Source organism: Canis lupus, chromosome 3 (assembly GCF_011100685.1).
Source record: "Canis lupus familiaris isolate Mischka breed German Shepherd chromosome 3, alternate assembly UU_Cfam_GSD_1.0, whole genome shotgun sequence".
NCBI lineage: Eukaryota > Metazoa > Chordata > Mammalia > Carnivora > Canidae > Canis > Canis lupus.
Window position 1 is genome coordinate 15,843,036 of NC_049224.1, and position 22,248 is coordinate 15,865,283.

At 34.2% G+C, this 22,248-nt stretch overlaps 1 long non-coding RNA gene across 6 annotated transcripts in view; it reads left to right on the plus strand.

Annotated features, from left to right (window-relative positions):
• LOC102151182 overlaps positions 1-22,248 on the plus strand; it is a 143,842-nt gene that overhangs the window by 61,817 nt on the left and 59,777 nt on the right. For 2 of the 6 annotated variants that reach the window (XR_005356687.1, XR_005356686.1), the window contains one exon: positions 661-817. The exons of the other annotated variants lie outside the window; for them this stretch is intronic. This is a non-coding gene — a long non-coding RNA (uncharacterized LOC102151182). The remainder of the gene's footprint in view (positions 1-660; positions 818-22,248) is intronic. 6 annotated transcript variants of the gene reach the window in all.

Consider the following 22,248-nt stretch of genomic DNA (forward strand, 5'->3'; position numbering starts at 1 on the left):
TGTAGTATTAAATGTTAGTAGAAATACCAAGCTGAAAATACTCCTCTCATCTCTTTCAATCCTTTGTCTTAAAAAAAGTATTCCTTTATGTAGCTCTGTATTTAACAACCAGCAGCGTTATCCTGGCTTTGAATATATAATAGAATATGAAAGGAAAGTTGAATGTTTCAAACTACATTGTAATTTTATATTCAAATACACTGTAATCTTATCTCTTAACTCCTGGTTTATGGTGGTCTCCATCAGAGTTAACTGTTATAATTAGGATTAATGAAGCATAAAATGCTTTCCCTCCCCCTTTCTGAGTAGGGGACATTCTGTTCCCTAACTTTCTTTTCTTTTTTTTCCATTTCCTAATTTTCAATCCTTGAAATTCAAGCTTAAATTTTACTCTATGCTAAAAATTTCTTATGTTCAGTAAGAATATTACCCATCCCCCATCAAGGTTGGGAAGATAATTTCAGTATACATATTTTATGAAAGATGATAAAAATCAGAAATGTCTCAATATTTTACCACAAAATAAATTAAAAAGAGATAATTACTATAATTTCTAGCCTTTTGTACCACCATCCAAAATAACATCAAAGTCTTACCATTTCATAATAGTCATGCTGCTTAACACATCATAAATAGTTAAACTTCTCTTCTTTGCTCTAGATGTTTCTGTAACACACTTTGTGATGTAACTAAAAGAAAAGTTGGGTATGTGAGTAGCAAAGGAGAACCAATCCTTCCATGTTCCTTGATTCCTTGGATGCATGATGACATGGATAGATCACTGAACAAATTGAGATCTCGGGTTAATGTTACACATGTGAGTAGTTGTATTTGCCTCTCTTTCTCAAATTAGTCAATTTTAACACATAGTATTTTGACATATTTGCTTTATATAATTTTGTTGTTTAAGATCACAGAGACTGTTGAATCCCTTCACATTCCATTCCCACTCACTTCACTTCTCCAGGAGTAACTTCTAAGTTTTTATATTTCTATGTATGTATGTACTCATAAATCATATACACCTGCTCTGCCAGTATGGTAGCCCTCAGCCACATGTGACTTTAAATTTAAACTAATTAAAATGCATTCAGTTCCTCAGGAACACTAGCCACATTACAACTCTTTAATATTTATATGTAGCTTAGGCTACTGTATTGGATGGGGCAGATACAGAACATATTCATATTGTGGAAAAGTTCTCATATAAGTTTGCATGTTTTAAACTTCATATAAATTATATTTTACTATTCATATTATGGAGCTTATTTTTTTTCTCAGTATTGTGTTTCTGAAACTTATCTATGTGACCTTCAGATTTATGGACATTTAGACCATTTCCAGTTTTTAATTTTATTTATTTATTTATCTATTTATTTATATTTTTATTGGAGTTTGATTTGCCAATGTTGCAATGAGCACTTTTATGCATGTTACTTTACACATATGTGTGAAAGTTTTTTTTTAGGATATGCATTTCTTGGTTGTAATCATTGTCAGCTTTACACGATGTGACCAAATCATTCCCTAAAATAGCTGTATCAGTTTCTGCCTCAACTAGCAGTTTTCTTCACATTCTTGCAGATACTTAGACTACAGACTATATAAACTATTGTTAGCAAATGTTAGTTTGTTTTAATTTTGGGTTTCCCTAACATTTAATGAGTATGAGCAACCTTTCCTATGTTTTTTGGCCATTTGGAATTTCTTTTCTGTGAATTGCCCATTTATATTTCCTTTTTGTTGTTTTCCTTTTGATTTAGAAGTTCTTTATAATAACTCATTTTTGATTGTATGCTTTATAAGTTTGTCCCATTCTGTGTCTTATCTTTTTACTTTGCTTATGGTTTCTTGATGTATAGAAGTTTTAAAATTCATTGTGTAAAAAGTTTCAGCCTTTCATGTTAATGCTTGTACTTTTTTGTATCTTGTTTATGCACGCTTTTCCTTATTTGATGCCTTATGACTAATTTCTTGCTTTTTCCCCTAAAAGTGTTAAATTTTTGCTTTCTAGATTTGGGTTTTTAAAATCACCTGGGATTTATTTTGTGAGCCAGTGATCTCATTTTTTCCCCATATGTGTAACTAATTTTTTTAGATCATTTTTTAAAAATAATTTTTCCTTTTCCCAGTGATTTGTATTGCCAACTTTTTCATTTTCCAAATTGCCATATATAGATGCATCAGTCTCTGAGTTCTCTATTCTGTATGGTTGATTTGTTTATTTTATATCTTCTGAATTGTAAGAGCTTTGTAATATGATGATGGCTATTTAAGGTAAGTCTTGCCACCTTGTCCATCTTCATGAAAATTGTTCTATTTTTGGTATCCTCTCTCACATGTGAATTATAGAGTCCTATTATCAAGTACAATATACAACCCTTATGGGATTTCTACTGGAATTGAATTAATAGAGTAATTTAATGCAAATAGACATTTTCATGAAACTTATTCTTCCTGTCTACCAACATAGTATATCCCATTCATTTGTTTTCATTTATGCCTGACAATAAAGTTTTATAATTTAATTTATAATATAATTTATAAATTGCTTTATAGGGATCTTACTCCGATTTTGTTAGACATGCTCTTAGGTACATTATGATTTTATTTCTGTTGCTAATGAGATTTTTAAAATTACATTTCTACTTGGTTACTGCTTCTACATAGGAATATTATTATTTGTATTTTGATCTTTTATCGAATAACCTTGTTAAACTATCTCATTAATTTTGATCTTTTATGTAATAATTTATCTAAAAATAATTTTTTAGTTCTTAGGCTTTTAATAATTTTTAAAGTTGCTTAGGATTTCCTTACTTATTAGGAAAAGGTGACTATAAGCAATATGTAGTAACAAGCATCCTCATCTTGTTTCTAACTTTAAATGCTTTAGAAATTTTCTCATTAAATATCAGTCTAACTAAGTTTCCTTAGTAGAAATACTTCTAAGGAAGTATTCCTAACTTGCTAAGTGGTTCTTAATAAAAGGTGATGTATAGATGCTGAGTTTTGTTTCCATTGGAAAAAAAAAGATCTTTAAAAGAGGATATGAGGTTTTTTTTTATATGTTGATGTGGCAAATTACATTAATTAATCATTGCATTCTTGGGATAACCCTTACTTGATCATGAGTAGTTTGTGTATATATGTGTGTGTGTACATACGTAGATGATGTATATAGACAAGTGATTATTAATTAAATTTGCTATTTTGTGTAGAATTTCTTTTATTAATATTAGTAAATTTGAATGCTCTATTGTGTTTTCTTTATAGTTTTTGTTATTTTGAGCTTTAAGGTGATATGAGCTTTATAAAATGGGCTGAACAGCTTACTCTATTTTTTTCTGTTCATGGAATATCCTATTTAAAATAAGGGTTATCTTTTTTCAAGATTTGATAATACTTGTCTATAAACAACAGACTTGGCTTGATGCTTTCTTGTGCATAGATATTTGGCTGCTGATTTAATTTTTTGATGTTTATGAATATATTTGGGTTTTCAGTATTCTTGAGTCAGATTTTGGTTATTTATACAGGATGTCTCAAAAGTCTTAGTGCAGTTTTAAATTTGAGTGACTTAAAGAGTATACATGCCACAGACTTGTATAATTATTCCAATGTTTATTTCAATTTATTTTTACATTTTATGGTTTTTGAAACAAATTAAAATTTTCAGTCAGTGTTTGCCATCTTTTAACTACAGGAACTGAAACAAAATACTATAATTAAAGATTTATTATTAAATTTCTTTATAGATTTTTACTCCTTTTTTTTCTTGTACAATTTATTGACAAATCAGTTTATTAATTTGTAAATTTTCCCTTTGTGTTGAGGATTCCGAAGACCACTCCCAGGCTCACAGATTCACTAGGAGGACTCCTAGGATTCAGCATATAGTTGTACTCTAGGCTGTTATGTATTATATAGTAAAAGGGTATGGAGTGATATCAGTAAAGGGGAAAGGCAAACGGGGCCAAGTCTGGAGGAAGCCAGGCATGAGTCTCCAAGAGACTTTTCCTAGTGCAGTTACACAGGTTGTACTTAATTCCCTCAGGAATGAGTTGTGACAGCTATGTGAAATATCCAAAAGGAAAGCTTACTTCTCAGTGCCCAGGGTTTTTATTGGAGGCTGGTTATGTAGGCATCTTCTGCCTGGTATGTCCCAAAATTCTCAGTTGCAGAGGGAGAGCAGATGTCGAGCCTTAGCCCACTTGTACAGATAGGTTAGGCACATTAAGCAGTCTTATCAGTTCTGAGAATGGTGGGAACTCTACTGACATACACATTCCCAGACACTAGCCAAAGAAGGGCCAGTCTTGCAAACAGACTTTTCTAAGGATAGTGGTTTCAGTCTTGCTGTATTAACTCTTTTTGTACACCTACATTCAGGATTATGCTAACTGCATCTGAGATGTTGTTCATTTTTAATTTTTATTTATTTACGATAGTCACAGAGAGAGAGAGAGAGGCAGAGACACAGGCAGAGGGAGAAGCAGGCTCCATGCACCGGGAGCCTGACGTGGGATTCGATCCCGGGTCTCCAGGATCGCGCCCTGGGCCAAAGGCAGGCGCCAAACCGCTGAGCCACCCAGGGATCCCTGAGATGTTGTTCAGTGTGGTCCTCTGTTTCTATTCTCTGTAGACCAGTACTTGGGTCTAGAGGCTGACACAGCCTTGATTTTTTTTTTTTTTTGGCAAGAATATTTCATAGGTGGTGTTGTATACTTTCTTCCGCATCATAACAGGAGGCATATAGCATGTGGTTGTTTTTTTTATGTCTGTGATGTTAAGATTGACCAGTAGTTCCAGGTATTGTCAGCCTGATGTCTACATTGTAGAGTTTCCCCTCTGTTATTTGCCCAATGATTTTAGCGCCTGTTGATGACCATTGCCCAGATTCCTCCTGCCAGAGTTGTAAAATTCTTCTTTTTTGTATATAATTGCCCTCATCAGCTGTTCGGTCTTTTTTTTTTTTTTCCTAAAATTTTATTTAATTATTCATGAGAGACACAAAGAGGCAGTGACACAGACAGAGGGAGAAGCAGGCTCCTCACAGGGAGCCCCATGTGGACCCCATCCCAGGACCCTGGGATCACAACCTGAGCCAAAGGCAGATGCTTAACCGCTGAGCCACCCAGGCATCCCACTATTCAGTTTTTCTGAGGTACAATTAATAAAGAAAAGACAGGACAAAATTGCATGTTTTTTTTTTTTTTTTTGCCTTGTACGTACTAGTTTTCAGAATAGTAAGTTGGTTCCCTCGCATCCTCCAAAGGCAATTATGAATATTCATTTTTTATTATTGCTATGAACATATGGATTCTTAATATTTAGTTTTTTAACCATTGATAGTATAAGTGTCCCATCTTTTACCACCTCCTTAAGTTACCTCTTGAGCCCTTTTGACAACACTATTAGCTTTTGATAACTAGTTTTCTGGTACAGTAAGATATTTCAGGCTCATGTCTGTTTTCTACCCTAGAACTGGAGTAATTTTCTATCCTAGTTCCTTTTAGTGCAGAAATTATATTTAGAGACCACATTTTAGATAATGGGGTGCTCAATTGTCTGCACTTGTCACTGTTTCTAGGCCTTTTTATTTTTATTTTATTTATTGTTTCTAGGCATTTTTAGTGGAAATATGAACAGCTAGGAAATACAAATTTTTTTTAAGAAAAATACTTCATGAGTATATCCTGATATTTCCATTTCAAATTTGGGATTACAAGGGTTTTTAACTTTTCTTTGTTTTTTTACTTGTGTTTTTTTTCTCTTATGCCAAAAAATATTGATTCCTGGTGACCCTAATGCAACTAATTGCTCTTTGTGTATTAATATCAGCATAGCAACACCAGTGTCATTTCTAATATAATACAATGACTGAAATAGTTTACAACTTCCTTGCAGTTCTTTGGGTCCTTGTATATCCCACTGATGATTTGTAATCAAATTACTCTGTTTTTAAGTCACTTGAAATAATTGTTTCCTGTGTGTTCATTAAATCCATTGACTTGATACATGGATTAGTTTGATTTTACTTTCAAATTTTGGGGAGGACTTTTAAATTCTTGATTCCATTTTCTTATATAATTATATCAGATATTTACAATTTCATAGTAAAAACTAGAACATAAGATAAATTTGTAAAAGTTGGCTTCTATCCTTTTATCCTTCCTTCTACCCTCTTTTTTCCTTTCCCACAAATGAATAATTTATTAGCTTTTGATTGATACCTTTTTTAAAAAAAATGAAACCAAATGTATGTGTTTGTATATTTATATTTCCTTTCTTAGATAAACACATGCATACCAATATTTCCTGGAGACCATACCATAATATTATGTAGAAATTCCTTATTTGGATCTGTTTTTTATCTGGCATAGGATTATCATACCATGCATGTAATGTAAATTCAAACCTCAAACCTATCTTCAGGTTTTGCTCTTTCATGGGAGATTTTTTTTCATACATAGAGCTTTTGGCAGAGGACCAGCTTCCTTGCGTCTCTTCTGAGCTTATGAGCAGAGATTTTTTAACACCTCCCCCCCCCTTTTTTTAATAGAGTAAGCAGTCTTTCAGATTATCTGATTTTTTTAATCGATTATTATTTCAGCTATTTCATTCTGACTCTGACTATCCCTCATATGGACCATAAAATCTCAGCTACAGGCTCTTACACCATTTCTACTCCGTTCTTTATGTTGTTATGCTATCCGCCTGGACTCTTGTGACTCTCGTTTTGAGTTCTCTCTGCTTTTGGAGCCTGGATATTTCTAAGCTATGTATTTTTTGGAGCTTCTTTGTGTTTGGAGCAGGAGAAAACTCACTTTGTCATATTCCCAGAAGTAGACCAACAGCATTTATTTTCTATCCCTCTTGTCTGTCATCTCTTTTTTGTAACTAACTGAAGGAGTACACACATGTACTCACAAATACAGAACCAGTTTTTTTTTTTTAGAACGAGTTTTTAAGACATGTCTTATAACTAAAATTATGCCGTTTCCTACCAAACCATCCCCCCTTTCTCTTGCTTGAAAAGATTATTGATCTTCTGTAATAGTTATTATAAGTGTTTTTTAAGTACAGTCTCTTCCTTTTTCTCTTTTCTGTCTTGTTTCTCCTTTTTCCATCTCTCAATAAATCAAAGAAAAATCTGTATTGAGAATCCAGGTCTATTAATCTTAGTGCTTCTTTCTGAAGGGCAATAAAGTCATGAGGCTTTTACACATTATAGTGAATATAAATTCTTTTTAGTAAAAAAGAAAAATACCAATGTATAATTTGTGCACAAGTGCAGATTCTTGTTTCGGGGTATTAAGCTGTATCCAATAACATTTATTCCTATTTGATTTTATGTCTTTGTTTCCCTGGTGCTGCCCTCTAACTTGTGTCCTCCCTGTTGCTTTCTTTGATTCTTCCTTATTTGCAGTGCAGGGGTTTCATTAAAACTCTATCAGCTATTGGCATGCCAAGGAGGAACTTCCGTATTTCATACATTTCACTTAGATATTTTCCTGTGCCTCTTTGCAAATTAAAATATGGAGGCGATATTAATATGTAGAAACGTACAAGTCATAGTTATTCAGATTATTTAAAGAGATTTGTAGCTTTCAGACAAATTCTCCTTCAGGGATGACATATTTACTTAGAACTTTGACTAGAGGTAAGAACTTTGCAAAAGTATTGGAAAAATTGTTTCAACCATTTTTGAGTTTCTTAAGTGATAAAGAGTAATTTCATTCCTACTTATTTTTGTTAGCTTATAACTCATATTATTTAGTATAACGTCTTAACCAGAGTGAAAAATAATGCAAGAGACACTATTTTTTTTAAATTTTTTTTAAATTTATTTATGATAGTCACAGAGAGAGAGAGAGGCAGAGACACAGGCAGAGGGAGAAGCAGGCTCCATGCACTGGGAGCCCGACGTGGGATTCGATCCCGGGTCTCCAGGATCGCGCCCTGGGCCAAAGGCAGGCGCCAAACTGCTGCGCCACCCAGGGATCCCTGCAAGAGACACTATTAAATCTTTCTTTATAGACTATTTTAAGTGGCTCCAAAGAAAGTTAACTTTCAGGGTACCCCAAAGGATATTATCATTATGGTTTTCTTTTTTTGTTATAAGACTTGCTTCTTTTTAAAAAGAACACTTAGAAAATCCAGGGGAAAAATGACATACAGCATTTAAACCTGGGCATTGATTAGCAAACTTAAAAGTGAAATGTTTTCTAACTGACCCTTGAGTCAAATTATACGAAATCATGCAGTGTATATATACGTTTACTGACATGTTTAGTGAAAACATGAGGAATGTGAGAAAGCTAATAAGAATTTTAACTTTTTTTTTTTTTTGGTATTCCAGGCTATGGCATTTGCTTTCATTTTTTTCACACATTCATGATGTCATCTGTGTCAATGTTTTATCAACTTAGATTTATAAATATGTGTCACATTAAATGTACTTGAGTATAGTATATACATTTGAACATGAATTTGTGGAGACAGTAAAACACACACCAATTATAAGTATAAAAGATTCAACAAGATAACAATCCAAGTTCCTGTAGTTGTCACTGTTTCAGAGTGATGTGAAATTAAGGAAAAAAGCTCCATTTTACATCTAATTGAGTTTGCTAGAGCAGTATCATTCATATGTTTAAAACAGGAACATGTCTTTTCTCAGAACTTGTAAACTAACTAGCTCAAAGATAACTTGGTGAAGAGGACACAACCTTTGGTTTTAGGCTGCCAGAGTTTTAATTACAGCTCTGATGATGAGACTGGGAAGGTTTCACACAGGAACCTAAACAAACAGCATAATATCTCCATTGCTATCTGTCTTGTTTCCTGCTTCAGCATTTTTCATATATGTCCTACACATTGCATTAATAGAAACTCAACCAGAAAACTGGGTTTTGAGTTCCTTGGTATCCATCACAGTCTGTAGTAATGACTACTATGAATCACTGAGGCATATGGAATAATTTTATCTTTATTTTATTTTTTTAAGATTTTATTTATTCATAAAGACACACACACACACACACACACACACACACACACACACACACACAGAGGCAGAGACACAGGCAGAGGGAGAAGCAGCCTCCATGCAGGGAGCCTGATGTGGGACTCGTTCCTGGGACTCCAGGACCATGCCCCGGGCCGAAGGCAGGCGTTAAACTGCTGAGCCACCCAGGGATCCCAAATTTTATTTTAAAAAAATTTTATTTTCTACTGAATGTATTACAAAAATTTAAGAAAGGGGTACATTTTAGAAGTACACTAATAAGGACAGACTATTTCAGAGTCATTGGGTTTCTTCTCATGTAATTTTTTCTGTATGTAAGCTGCCTTACTGAGAATGGGCACCATTTAATGAAGCCATGTGTATTCACAGTAGAGAGGAAGCCAACTAAAGCAAACACTTAGACAGTGACCTTTGTACATGCATATTGCATATCCTTCTTTTTCTGGCAAGGAAGTGACTCTTTATCACTCATCTAGGGATCTTGAATCCTATGAAGGGGACACAGTCAGGAAAAAAATTGTGCTTTGAGATACCTAAAATGAATATTCACTCAATATAAAAAGAGAAGAGCATCACAAAAGTCATCGTATGTAAATTAAGAATGCCTAGGAGCAATTATTTTATATGGCAAAGCCAGTGAGATATTAAAAACACCTTATATTTCTCTTTTCAATTCATGAACAAATAAATGTACCAGAGGTGTTTATCTTTTAAACATATGCATATATTAAAAGAGGATGCCTTACTATTTCTGTATACTCAAGGTAGGGAGACAGAGAGAAAGAAGGGAATAGTAGTAAAGTGTTTGACAAAAATGGGGATTTGAACTTAGAAAGGCCAAGGCATCCTATAATCCCAATTCTAATTTCTGATTGAATAGATTTCTTGCAAAAATCTATTTTCCTGAACTCTAGAATTTATAGGGCGGGCTTGGCTAACATTACAGCACAGCAATTTCTTTTTCTCACAGACAAGCCTGCTTGATCAAAGCAAGACATAAACAGAATGCTTTGCTCATTATTTATATAAATACAAAATGAAATGTGAGTTTTGTGTTTACTTCATATTACTGTCTATAAATGAATAAAGGAATTCAGAGTTTATTTTTGTGTGTTTCACTTTGATTTTATTACCTTTCAGGATACCTAATAATGATATTTAGAAAAGAGATACTTAGTCTTGGGGAAATAATTTGTTTTTTCAGCACGGAGATACTGAATTTCTTTATGTTCAGATCATAGTCATGTTGTTAGCAATACCATTTATCTTCTATAACAATTTTGAGAAATGTATGCTGTATTTGTTTTATAGTACTCAAGAAACATTCTTTACTTTTTTGAAGTTTTTATTTAAATTACAGTTAGTTAACCTACAGTGTGCTATTAGCTTCAGGTGTACAATGTAGTGATGCAACACTTCTATATATCACCTGGTGCTGGTCACAAGTGCACTCCTTAATCCCCATCACCAACTTAACTCATTTCTCCACCCACCTCCCTTCTGATAACCATCAGTTCTCCACAGTTAAAAGTCTGTTTCTTGCTTTGGCCTCCCCCCCCCTCTTTTTCCCTTTTGCTTGTTTGTTTTGTTTCTTAAATCCTACATATGAGTGAAATCATATGGTATTTGTCCTTCTCTGACTTATTTCTTTTATTATTTTTTTGTATTTTTTTTATTAGAGTTCGATTTGCCAACATACAGCATAACACCCAGTGCTCATCCTTTCAGGTGCCCCCCTCAGCGCCCATCACCCAGTCACCCTGTCACCCCATCCCCCCACCCACCTCCCTTTCCACTACCCCTTGTTCGTTTCCCAGAGTTAGGTGTCTCTCATGTTCTGTCTCTGACTTATTTTGCTTATTTTGCTTAGCATAATACTCTCTAGCTCCATCTATGTCCTTACAAATGGCAAGATTTCATTCCTTATTATGGCTGAATAATACTTCACTGTGTGTGTGTGTGTACATGTGTGGGCATGTGTATATCCATTTATATGTATGTAAGTTTATTCGACTATCAACTGATGAACACTTGGGCTGTTTCCATAATTTGGCTATTGTAGATAATGCTACTGTAATCATCAGGGTGCATGTATCCTTTTGAATTAGTATATTTGTATTCTTTGGATAGATACCTAGTAATATTGCAGGATTGTAGAGTAGTTCTGTTTTTAACTTTTTGAGGAACCTCCGTACTGTTTTTTGCAGTCGGTGCACCAGTTTGCATTCCCACCAACAGTGCAAGAGGGTTCCTCCTTCTTTACATCCTTGCCAACACCTGTTGTTTCTTGTGTTGTTGATTTTAGCCATTCTGACAGGTGTGAGATGATATCTTGTCATTCTTTACTGGTTTTAAAGTTGTGAAATTCAGAAAATGTATTTGAGGAGAGTATTTCCAAAATACTTCATAACTAATTGAGTAAGTAGTGTTTTGAAAGAAATTTATTTTCTCTTAAAAATTAAATGTCCAGTAATAGCCATATTTGTATATATAAATACACCTTATTACAAAATTTTATATAGTACAAATATTTATATATTAAAGATTAAAAACTTTGGGAATACATTTTTCCCCCAAATAGAATAATAAAGTAAGTATTAAGATTCTTAACTTCTCTTACCTTACGTGGTCTTGACCAAGCTTGAGTTCTCCTGCCTCTTGGTGAAAAGTCTGTAAACATTTACATTTCATTACAGAAACTATGTACTTTTAAGGGTCACATCTTAGAATTTTGGAGAGGTCCTCACCCTGTTTGCATTTTCCTCATGCACTTGGCTTTATTTTCTTGCTTTAAAATAATTGTAGTTTAATGCTAGGTTTAGATGTATAATTGTACTTTTTCTTAATGAGAAAAGACAAAAATGAAGCATAGAGAAGAGATTAAAGTAGAAGAGACTAAAGTACTGAGAAGAGTCTCTTGTATGAAACCCTGTGTAGACTGTAGATTACATCCACATAAATACAAAATCACTACTTGAAAAATGCATAGTGTTTGAAAGGATCAAAGAAAACCACACCAAAACTTATAAGCAGTTATTTAAGTAGACCATACAATATATGACCTTTTGCATCTGCTTTCTTTCACTTAATGTAATGTTTTTGAGGTTCATCCAAGTTGTAAAATGTATCAGTTCTTTGTTCCTTTTTATAGCTGAATATACATATACACAATATGTACATACTCCCAATTTGCTTATCCATTTATCTACTGATTGGCATGTGGGCTATTTCTATCCTTTTGGCTATTGTGAATAATGCTACTATAAACATTCATGAATAAGTTTCTGTATGGACATATGTTTTCATTTCTCCTAGGTATATACTTAGGAACAGAATTTTTAAATCATACGGTTATTCTGTGTTTAATTTTTTGAGGAATAGCCAAATTGTTTTCCATAGCAGCTGTACCATTTTGCATTCTCACCAGTAATGGGAAATAAGACCTACCAAGCGGTCTTATTTCTCTATATCCTTGCCAACACTTATTTTTATTAACTTATTCTTTGATTAAAACTATCTAGTAGATATGAAATGTTTTTTCATTATGCATGTCTTCAATAACTAAAGATAGTGAAAATCTTGTTATGTGCTTGTTGGCTATTTTTGTATCTTCTTTGAAACTATGCAGGTCCCTTCCCACTTTTTATTTGGGCTTATTTGTCTCTGTGTAGACTGTAGATTATATCCACATAAATACGAAATCACTGCTATAATATTGAATTATAAGGGTTCTTTTTTTTTTTTTAAAGATTTTATTAATTAATGAGAGAGAGAGAGAGAGAGGCAGAGACACAGGCAGAGGGAGAAGCAGGCTCCATGCAGGGAGCCTGACGTGGGACTCGATCCCCGGTCCCCAGGATCAGGCCCTGGGCTGAAGGCATCGCTTAAACCCCTGAGCCACCCAGGCTGCCCACTGTTAGGGTTCTAAGGGTTCTTAATATATTCTCATTATTAATCCTTGATCAGATACATGATTTGCAGAATTTTTCTCTATTCTTTTTTTTTTTTTAAGATTTTATTCATTCATGACGGACACACACAGAGAGAGAGACAGAGAGACAGAGAGGCAGAGACACAGACAGAGGGAGAAGCAGGCTCCATGCAGGGAGCCCGGCGTGGGAATGAATCTCCGGTCCCCAGGATCACACCCTGGGCCGAAGGCGGTGCCAAACCGCTGGGCCACCCGGGCTGCCCTTTTTTTCTCTATTCTTTAGGTTGTTCTTTGGCATTCTTGATAATGTTCTGTAATGTACAAAAATATTTTAATTTCTGTGAAGGCAATTTTGTTTTCCACTCTTACTGCTCACACTTTTGGTGTCTAATCTATGAATCTATTGCAAAATCTGAGGTTATGAAGATACCCCTCTTTTTTCTTCTGGTAATTTTACAGTTTTAGCTCTCATATTCAGGCCATTTACTCAAGTTAATTTTTGTATAAGGAGTGAGGAATGGGTCCAACTTCATTATTTGTATGTGATTATCCATTTATCCTTCCACCACTTATTGGAGACTTTTCTTTCCCTGTTGAATGGTCTTGTCAAAAAACAATTGTTTATGGATGATTTGGTTTATTTCTAGACTCTCAATTCTATTCTGCTGGTTTCTGTTTCTGTCCTGAGGTCAATACCACACTCTTGGTTAGGGTAGCTTTGTAGTACATTTTGAAATTGGGAAGTGTGAGTTTTTCACCCACATTTTACTTTTTGAATGTTGTCTTGGCTACTCAGAGTCCCATGTAGTTCCATATAAATTTGAGGAATTCTCTTTGTGGAGTATTGTCATTTTAACCATAGTCAGTCTTCCAATTCATGAACATGGGGTGAATTTCCATTTATTTAAGGCTTCTTTAATTTCTTTTAGCAGTGATTGTATAGTTTTCAATGTATAATTTGACCTTCTTGGTTAAATGTATTTCTCAGTAATTTATTCTTTTTAATGCTATTGTAAATGAAATTATTTTCTTAATTTCATTGCTGCCATGTAGAAACACAACTAATTGTTGCATGTTGGTCTTGTACCCTACAACTTTGCTGAATTCATTTATTAGTAGCTCTAGCAGGTTTGTGTGTGTGTGTGTGTGTGTGTGTATGTGTGGATTTGTGTGGATTCTGTGGGATTTTGTATATATAGAATCATGACTTTGCAAGTAGAGATAGTTTTACTTCTTTCTACTTCTAAAAGCCTTTATCAGTCAAGGATGCATCTTATTTCTTTTTCTTGTCTAATGGCTCTGGCTAGAATGTCCAATACAATATTGAATAGCAGTGGTCAAAGCATGAATTTTTGTCTTGTTCTTGATCTTAGGGTAAAAGCATTCCTTCACTGCTAGTTATGATATTTTAACTATGGGTTTTCATAAATTCTCCTTACTGCAGTGAGGAAATTCCCTTTTATCCTAATTTTTGGGCATTTTTATCATGAGAGAGTTTAGAATTTTGTCAGCTGCTTTTTTTGAGCATGTATTGAGATGATCATGTAGTTTTAAAAAAATTATGTTAGTGTGGTGTGCATTACATTGATTTTCATATGTTGAACTGCCTTTGCATTCCTTATTTATATCCTGCTTGGTGACGGTGTATAATTTTTTTAAAAGTAGGTTGCACACCCTGCGTTGAGCCCAGCATGAGGTTCAAACTCATGACCCTGAGATCAAGACCTGAGCTGAGATCAATAGTCATACTCAACCTGCTGAGCCACCCATGTGCTCTGATGGTGTATAATTTTTATAATGTGCTCTCGGACCTTGTTTGCTGGTATTTTGTCAAGGAATTTTGTATATATTCAGGAGAAGTATTGGTGTGTAGTTTTCTCATGGTATCTTTGGCTTTGGTATCAGGTTAATGCAGACATCATGAACTGTGTTAAGAGTTTGCTCTCTGTTTTTCGGGAAGAGTTTGAGAAAGAATGTTGCTAATCCTTCTTTTAATGATTAATAGAATTCGCTACTGAAGCCAAATGGTACTGATTTTTCTTTTGTTGGGCTGTTTTAATTAATTGATTCAATTTCTTGTTACTAATCTGTTCAGATTTTTTACTTCCTAAGTTAGTTTGATAATATGTACTTTCCTGGGAATTCATCCATTTTATTTAGATTGTCTAATTTGTTGGTATAAAATTTTCATAGTATTTTCTTATAGTCCGTTTAATTTCTGTAAAACAACTACAGTTCCTCAGATGTATATGAAACTGCAAGAGACTTTGAGTAGCCAAAACAATATTGAAAAAGTAAGTGTAGTAGTGTCTCTGCTTTCATCTCTTATTATAGTTATTTGCCTTTTTTCTCTTTTTTTTCTTAGTCTAGCTAAAGGTTTCTCATTTTTTCCAAAGAACTGACCTTTGATTTTATTACCTTTATTGCTTTTCTTTTTTCTGTTTTGTTTCTCTAAGCTATAGTGTTTATTATTTTTTTCCTTTTCTCAGCTTTGGGTTTAGTTTCTTCTTTTTCTAGTTCCTTAATATGTGAAGTTGGGTTGTTGACTTGAGATCTTCTTTTTTGAATGTAGGTGTTTACAGCCATAAATTTCCCAGAGAACACTTCTTTTGCTGCCCTCTATATGTTTTGGTATGTCATGTTTTTATTTTCATTTATCTCTCTTTTTTAAAGATTATTTATTTATTTATTCATTAGAATACACAGAGAGGAGAGAGAGAGAGGCAGAGACACAGGCAGAGGGAGAAGCAGGCTCCCTGCAGGGAGCCTGACATGGGACTCGATCCCAGGTCCCAGAATCACGCCCTGGGCTGAAGGCAGCACTAAACTGCTGAGCCATCCGGGCTGCCCCTATTTTCGTTTATCTCAATGTATTTTTTGTGTCCTCTAGTGATTCCTTACTTGATCTAGTGGTTGCTTAAGAGTATGTTGTTTAATTTCCAGGTGTTTGAGTTTTCCTTCTGGTACTGATTTCTAGCTTCATTCCATTGTGGTTAGAGAATATACTTTGAATGGTTTGGTTACTTTTTAAATTTGAGAATTGTTTTATGGCCTAGCATATGGTTTATTGTAGAGAATGTTCCAGTGCAGTTGAGAAGAATAGATATCCTGCCATTTAAATGTCTTTTTTTGGGTCTCTTTTCTCTTTGTTTTGTTATTGAAATTCCATATATGAGTGAAATCATATGGTATTTGTTTTTGTCTGACTTCTTTTTTTAATTTTTTTATTATTTATTTATTTATTTTATTTTCTTTTTTATTTTATTTTTTTAAATAAATTTATTTTTTATTGGTGTTCAATTTACCAACATACAGAATAACACCCAGTGCTCATACCGTTAAGTGCCCCACTCAGTGCCCATCACCCATTCACCCCCACCCCCCGCCCTCCTCCCCTTCCACCACCCCTAGTTCATTTCCCAGAGTTAGGAGTCTTTATGTTCTGTCTCCCTTTCTGATATTGTCTGACTTCTTTTACTTAACATTATACCCCCTAGATCCATCCATGTTGTTGCAAATGGCAAGATCTCATTCTTTTTTATGGCCAAGTGATATTCCATTATATATAGATCTCACATCTTCTTTATACATTCATCTGCCTATGGACACTTGGATTGCTTCCATATCTTGGCTATTGTAAACAATGCTGCAGTCAACATAGGGGTGCATATATCTTTCTGAATTAATGTCTTTGTATTCTCTGGCTAAATACCAACTAGAGGAATTACTGGATCATTTAATAATTTTATTTTTATTTTCTTGAGAACTCTCTGTGCTTTTTTCCCATAATAGCTGCACCAGTTTGCATTCCCATGAACAGTGCACTAGGGTTCCTTTTTCTCCATGTCCTCACCATACACATTTATAATTGTTATATCTTTGTGATGAATTGATCCTTTATCACTATAAAATGTCTTTGTTTCTTGCAACTGTTTTTGATGTAAAATCCATTTTGTCTCATATTAATATTGTGAACTGGGCTCCCTTTTGGTTACTATTTGCATGAAATACCTTTTTCCATCCTTTCATTTTCAACTTGTGTTTTTGGGTGTAAAATGAGTCTCTTATATGCAGTTTATAGTTGTATCATGTTTTTAAAAAGATTCCTTCCACTAATAGCGGTATTTTATTTTTTAAATTTTAATTGAAAAAAATTTTAATTGAAATTCTACTTAGTTAACATACAGTGTAGTATTGGTTTTAGGAGAATTCAGTGATTCATCACTTATATACAACACACAGTGCTCATCATATCAAGTGCCCTTCTTAATACCCAACACCCATCTAGCCTATCCTCCCCCACCTCTCTCCATCACTCTTCAGTTTGTTTTCTATCTTTAAGAGTCTCTTATGATTTGTCTCCCTCTCTTTTTTTCTTTTTTTCCTCCTCCCAATATGTTCATCTCTTTGTTTCTTAAGTTCCACATATGAGTGAAATCATATGGTATTTGTTTTTCTCTAACTCACTTATTTCACTTTGCAGACACAATCTAGTTCTATCCATGTTGTTGCGAATGGCAAGATTTTGTTGTTTTTTGATGGCTGTATAATATTCTATTGTGTATATCTATATCTGTCTATGACGTCCTTTTATTTTTAAAGATTTTTATTTTTATTTTTTTAAGATTTATTCATTCATTCAGAGAGAGCGAAGAGAGAGGCAGAGACACAGGCTGAGGGAGAAGCAGGCTCCATGCAGGGAGTCCAATGTGGGACTCGATCCCGGGTCTCCAGGATCACACCCTAGGCTGCAGGCAGTGCTAAACTGCTGCGCCACCGGGGCTGCCCTGTCTATGACATCTTTTTTATTCATCAGTTGATGGCCATTTGGGCTCTTTACATAGTTTGGCTCTTGTTAATGCTGAATAGCGGTCTTTTAATTGATGAGTTTAACCTACTTACTTTTATAGTTATTGATTATAAAGGACTTATTTCTGCCATTGTGCTCTTTGTTTTCTAAGTGTCATATTTTTTTTTTATTCCTCAATTCCTCAAGTGTTGCCTTGTTTTGTGTTTGATTTTTTTTCCTAGAATACCATATTGATTCCCTCTTCATTAAAAATTATTTTTGAGTATAGTTGACACACAGTTTTGCATTGGCTTCAGGCGTATTCATTTCTTTTTGTGTATATTTTTAGTTATTTTTTTAGTGGTTACCATGAGGATTATAGTTAACATCCTATGTTTATAAAGATCTTATTTGAACCTGATACCAGCAGCTTAGCTTCAGTTGCATGCATTGACTATTTCTCTCTAGCTTTATCCTCTCCTTTACGTTTTTATTACAATTTGCATTTTATACATTGTCCATTAACATAGATTTATTATTAATACTATAATTATTGTATTGTGCATGTCCTTTAAATGGTATAGGAAATAGGGATGCCTGGGTGGCTTAGCAGTTGACCATCTGCCTTTGGCCCAGGGCATGATCCTGGAGTCCTGGGATCAAGTCCCACATAGCACTCCCTGCATGGAGCCTGCTCTCTCTCTGCCTATGTCTCTGCCTCTCTCTGTGTCTCTCATGAATAAATAAATAAAATCTTAAACAAACAAAAACCCCAAAATCTTAAAAAAAAAGATATAGGAAATAAAAGGAGTTATATACCAAAAATGCAATAATACTAGGTTTTATATTTACCTATGTAGCTGTCTTTATCAGTGATCTTTATTTCTTTGTATGGCTTTGAGTTACTGTCTAGCCTCCTTTCATTTCAGCCTGAAGTTCTTCTGTTAGCATTACTTATGGAGAAGATATACTGGTAGTAAATCCCCTTAGGTTTTTGTTTATCTAGGAATGTTCTAATTTCTTTTTCATTTTTGAAGCATTGTTTTGCTGAATACAGAATTCCTGGTTGACATTTTTTTTCCTTTCAATTCTTTAAATTTATTATCCTCCTATCATCTGGCTTTCATCATTTCTGATAAGAAATAGGCCATTAATCTTTCTTGAGGATACCCTTGTATGTGATGAATTGCTTTTCTCTTGTTGCTTTAAAGATTCTTTGTCCTTCCACAATTTGATAATGTGGTGCTGGTTTTCTTTGTCCTCCTTAGAGTTTGTTGAGCTCTTTGGATGTGTATATTCATATCTTTCATCAAATTTGGGACGCTTTTGGACACTCTTCAAATATTTTTTGCTTTCTTTTTTCCCTCTTCTCCTGGGACTCCCATAATATTTATATTGATATGTTGATGGTGTCCCATAGGTCTCTTAGGTCCTGTTCATTTTGTTTTATTTCTTATTTTTCTCCCCAAACTGGGAAGTTATAATTGCTCTGTTTTCATACATGATGATTCTTTCTTTTGTTTGCTTATGTTTGCTATTGAACACCTCTTATTAATGTTTTTATCTTTTGTACTTTTTAGCTCCATAATTTCTACTTTGGGCTTTCAATAATTTCTCATTGTTGATATTCTTTATTTGTTCATATATACTTTTCTTAATTTATCTTGGTTCTTTGTGGCTCATTGAGTGTATTTAAAGTAGTAAATTAAACTCTTTGCTTACTAAGTTCAGTGTCTGGGCTTTTTTAGGATGGTTTCTGTCAATTTCTTTCTTTCCTATGAATAACATTTTCCTGTTTGTATGCTTTATAATTTTCTTGTTGAGATCTGGACATTTTGAATATTCCAGCATACTTCTAGAAGTCAAATTCTTCCCTCTATGCCAAGGATTGCTACTGTTACTTGATGAAGGCTGCAGTAATTCATTTATTTAATGACTTTTCCACATTGTTTTTTTGCAGAGTGTATTTCTTCTCACATATGGTGACTGAAGTGTATATTCTATTACCTCTGCGGTTAGCCAGTGACTTGACAGTTTTCCTTAAATACTTGGATCCAATGAGACCAAAAAAATTTTTTAAAGGGCGTTCTGTCTCTGTGACTCCTTCAGTGATGTAAGTGAAGCAATCCAATGGGTTGAACCAATGGCTAGGCCTCTGTGTTGGCTCCTCAGTGAACTGCCATGTAGATCAACACAGAACTTTAGTTTTTAGAGGAGAAGGTCCCTACTGTCTGCCCTGATGCCAGAAAGCTGCATCAGGAATTTAGGCTATTGTCCCCATGGTAACTTTTGACAGGGCTTCTGGATTGTAGCTGCTCTGTGTAATGCTGAAATTCACCAAAACGTAGTCTGTTTCTTCATCAGGTGCTCCCCTGGATGCTACAAGTGTTCACCTAGACTCTAGAGTTCTGAAATAGTTGTTTCTAACAGATTTTGTGTTTGTTTGTTTGTTTGTTTGTTTGTTTGTTTTACCTGTTCAATAGTTGTTTTGGTGGAGGAGGGACTGATTCTAGAGCTTCCTACTCTGTCATTGTCAATGACACCACTCCTTGCTGTGTTCATTTTTAAAAGTGTTCCAATTTGAACAATAAGTTTTATAGTCACCCATTGGTAGGTAAATAACAAAATCAAGGTATAAAAGGAAGTTCTTAAAGAAAATATGAACAGTGAGGATCATTAAAAAATATTTATTGACTGCTCAAAGAAGATAAGCTGTCAGATGAATGCTACAGGTTTTTCCTAGTTTTAGGTATATATAGTTTCTGCCCTTTATTAAGTTTTTATAGTAGTCCAGCATGGGTACAGTGAATGCCTTTGGTTTTTTTTTGTTTGTTTGTATTTAATAGCTGCCTTCTATTTCTTTTTTTTTAATTAAGATTTTATTTATTTATTCATGAGAGACATACAGAAGCAGAGACACAGGCAGAGGGAGAAGCAGGCTTTCTGCAGGGAGCCTTATGCAGGACTTGATTCCAAGACTCTGGGATCACACCCTGAGCTGAAGGCAGATGCTCAACCACTGAGCCACCCAGGTGTCCTCTGAATGCCTTTGTTGTCAGAGTTTACAAATCACATTGATTTCTATCATGAGTTTAGATATGGGGTATTATAACATGTAGACTAAGAGGTGGAATCTGTGTAACAGCTGTATCTCTTATTCCTGACAGGAGTACCATATTGTCTGTCTTTCTACTTGATCCCCTTCTCAAATCTGTAGGTGGGTCATGAACAATTGCTTCATGGCTGTGTGCAGTCTGCAGGCCTTATGTTGTGTAGGCCTGCTATAGACAATGCTCTTTAATTGGGCAGAAAAGTTGCTGCATTGGCTTCCCTCCCATTTCAGAAAGCTGAGTACATGCTGTTACTGCAGCATTTTGTCAATGCCAGTGTGAGGACCAAGATCCCAGGATTGAAAATCAAACTAGGGGCTCCACATGGTGGTAAAGACCACTGCATTTTGACTATTCAGTCTGATTATAGTCAAATGGAGGTGATTTTATGAACATGGGTTAATATGCATTTACTCATTCTGGCAAATCACTAGACTTCAACTGATTTTAGAGTCCCCATTAAAGTTTTTGGTAACTACTTGGAAAAGAAGTATAGTGTACATTTGGGAAAAATGCTTTCGATGAGAGATCTTGCATTGACTGGCTGGCTGACAGCCTCTCCATCACTCCCACACATATTCAGAATGCTACAAGTGACAGCCAATTTAATTATTTTAAAATATAAGTGAATAAAAGTGGAAAAGTGAAAATGACTTGTTTACCTTTTTTGTTATGTATTAAACATGCATAAATTAATGTTAGTGAAATTAAGTAAAATAATTTCCTATTTCTCTAAGTAGACATATTTTATGGTTGAATTTTAAACTGTAGAAAGGGGGTTGTGGTGGAAGTCCCATCAGAATATCAGCTGTATCATATGAAATGATTGCATATAGTATCTTGATAGTATCAAAAAACTTATTCAAAATATTTGTAATTATAATTAAAATGTCTAAATTATAATCATTCACAAAATAGTTTTAATCTTTTCCATAATTTTCCATGTGATTTTAATGTTGTGTCCATTAGTATGGTGCTTGAGTTTAATATTACTTTTGCTAGCATTAGAATTGTTAGCACCATAGCTTTGGTAATGCACATTTGAATATTTAATTATGTTGCTATAAACAGCTTTGCTAATGTTATATTTTCAGTGAATATGATAGACCTTCTGTTAGTGCTGGCATTTAAACAGTCTTGCTTTCTATTTTCCTGTTGTATATACAATGCAAAGTATTCCCACCTGAGATTTCCCCAAAATTTCACTTGGGAAACAGAACAAATTTGAAGGATGTTTTCTGTATGTTGCTCAAATCAAGCTTTGCTTTGAATCAAGCCAAATGATGAAAACATAGTCCAGCCTTCTTTCCAGCAGAATGCAATTACCTCTAAGGCCTATAGTAAAAAGACCAACTAATTGAGAACACTTGTCTTTGTTTTCAGT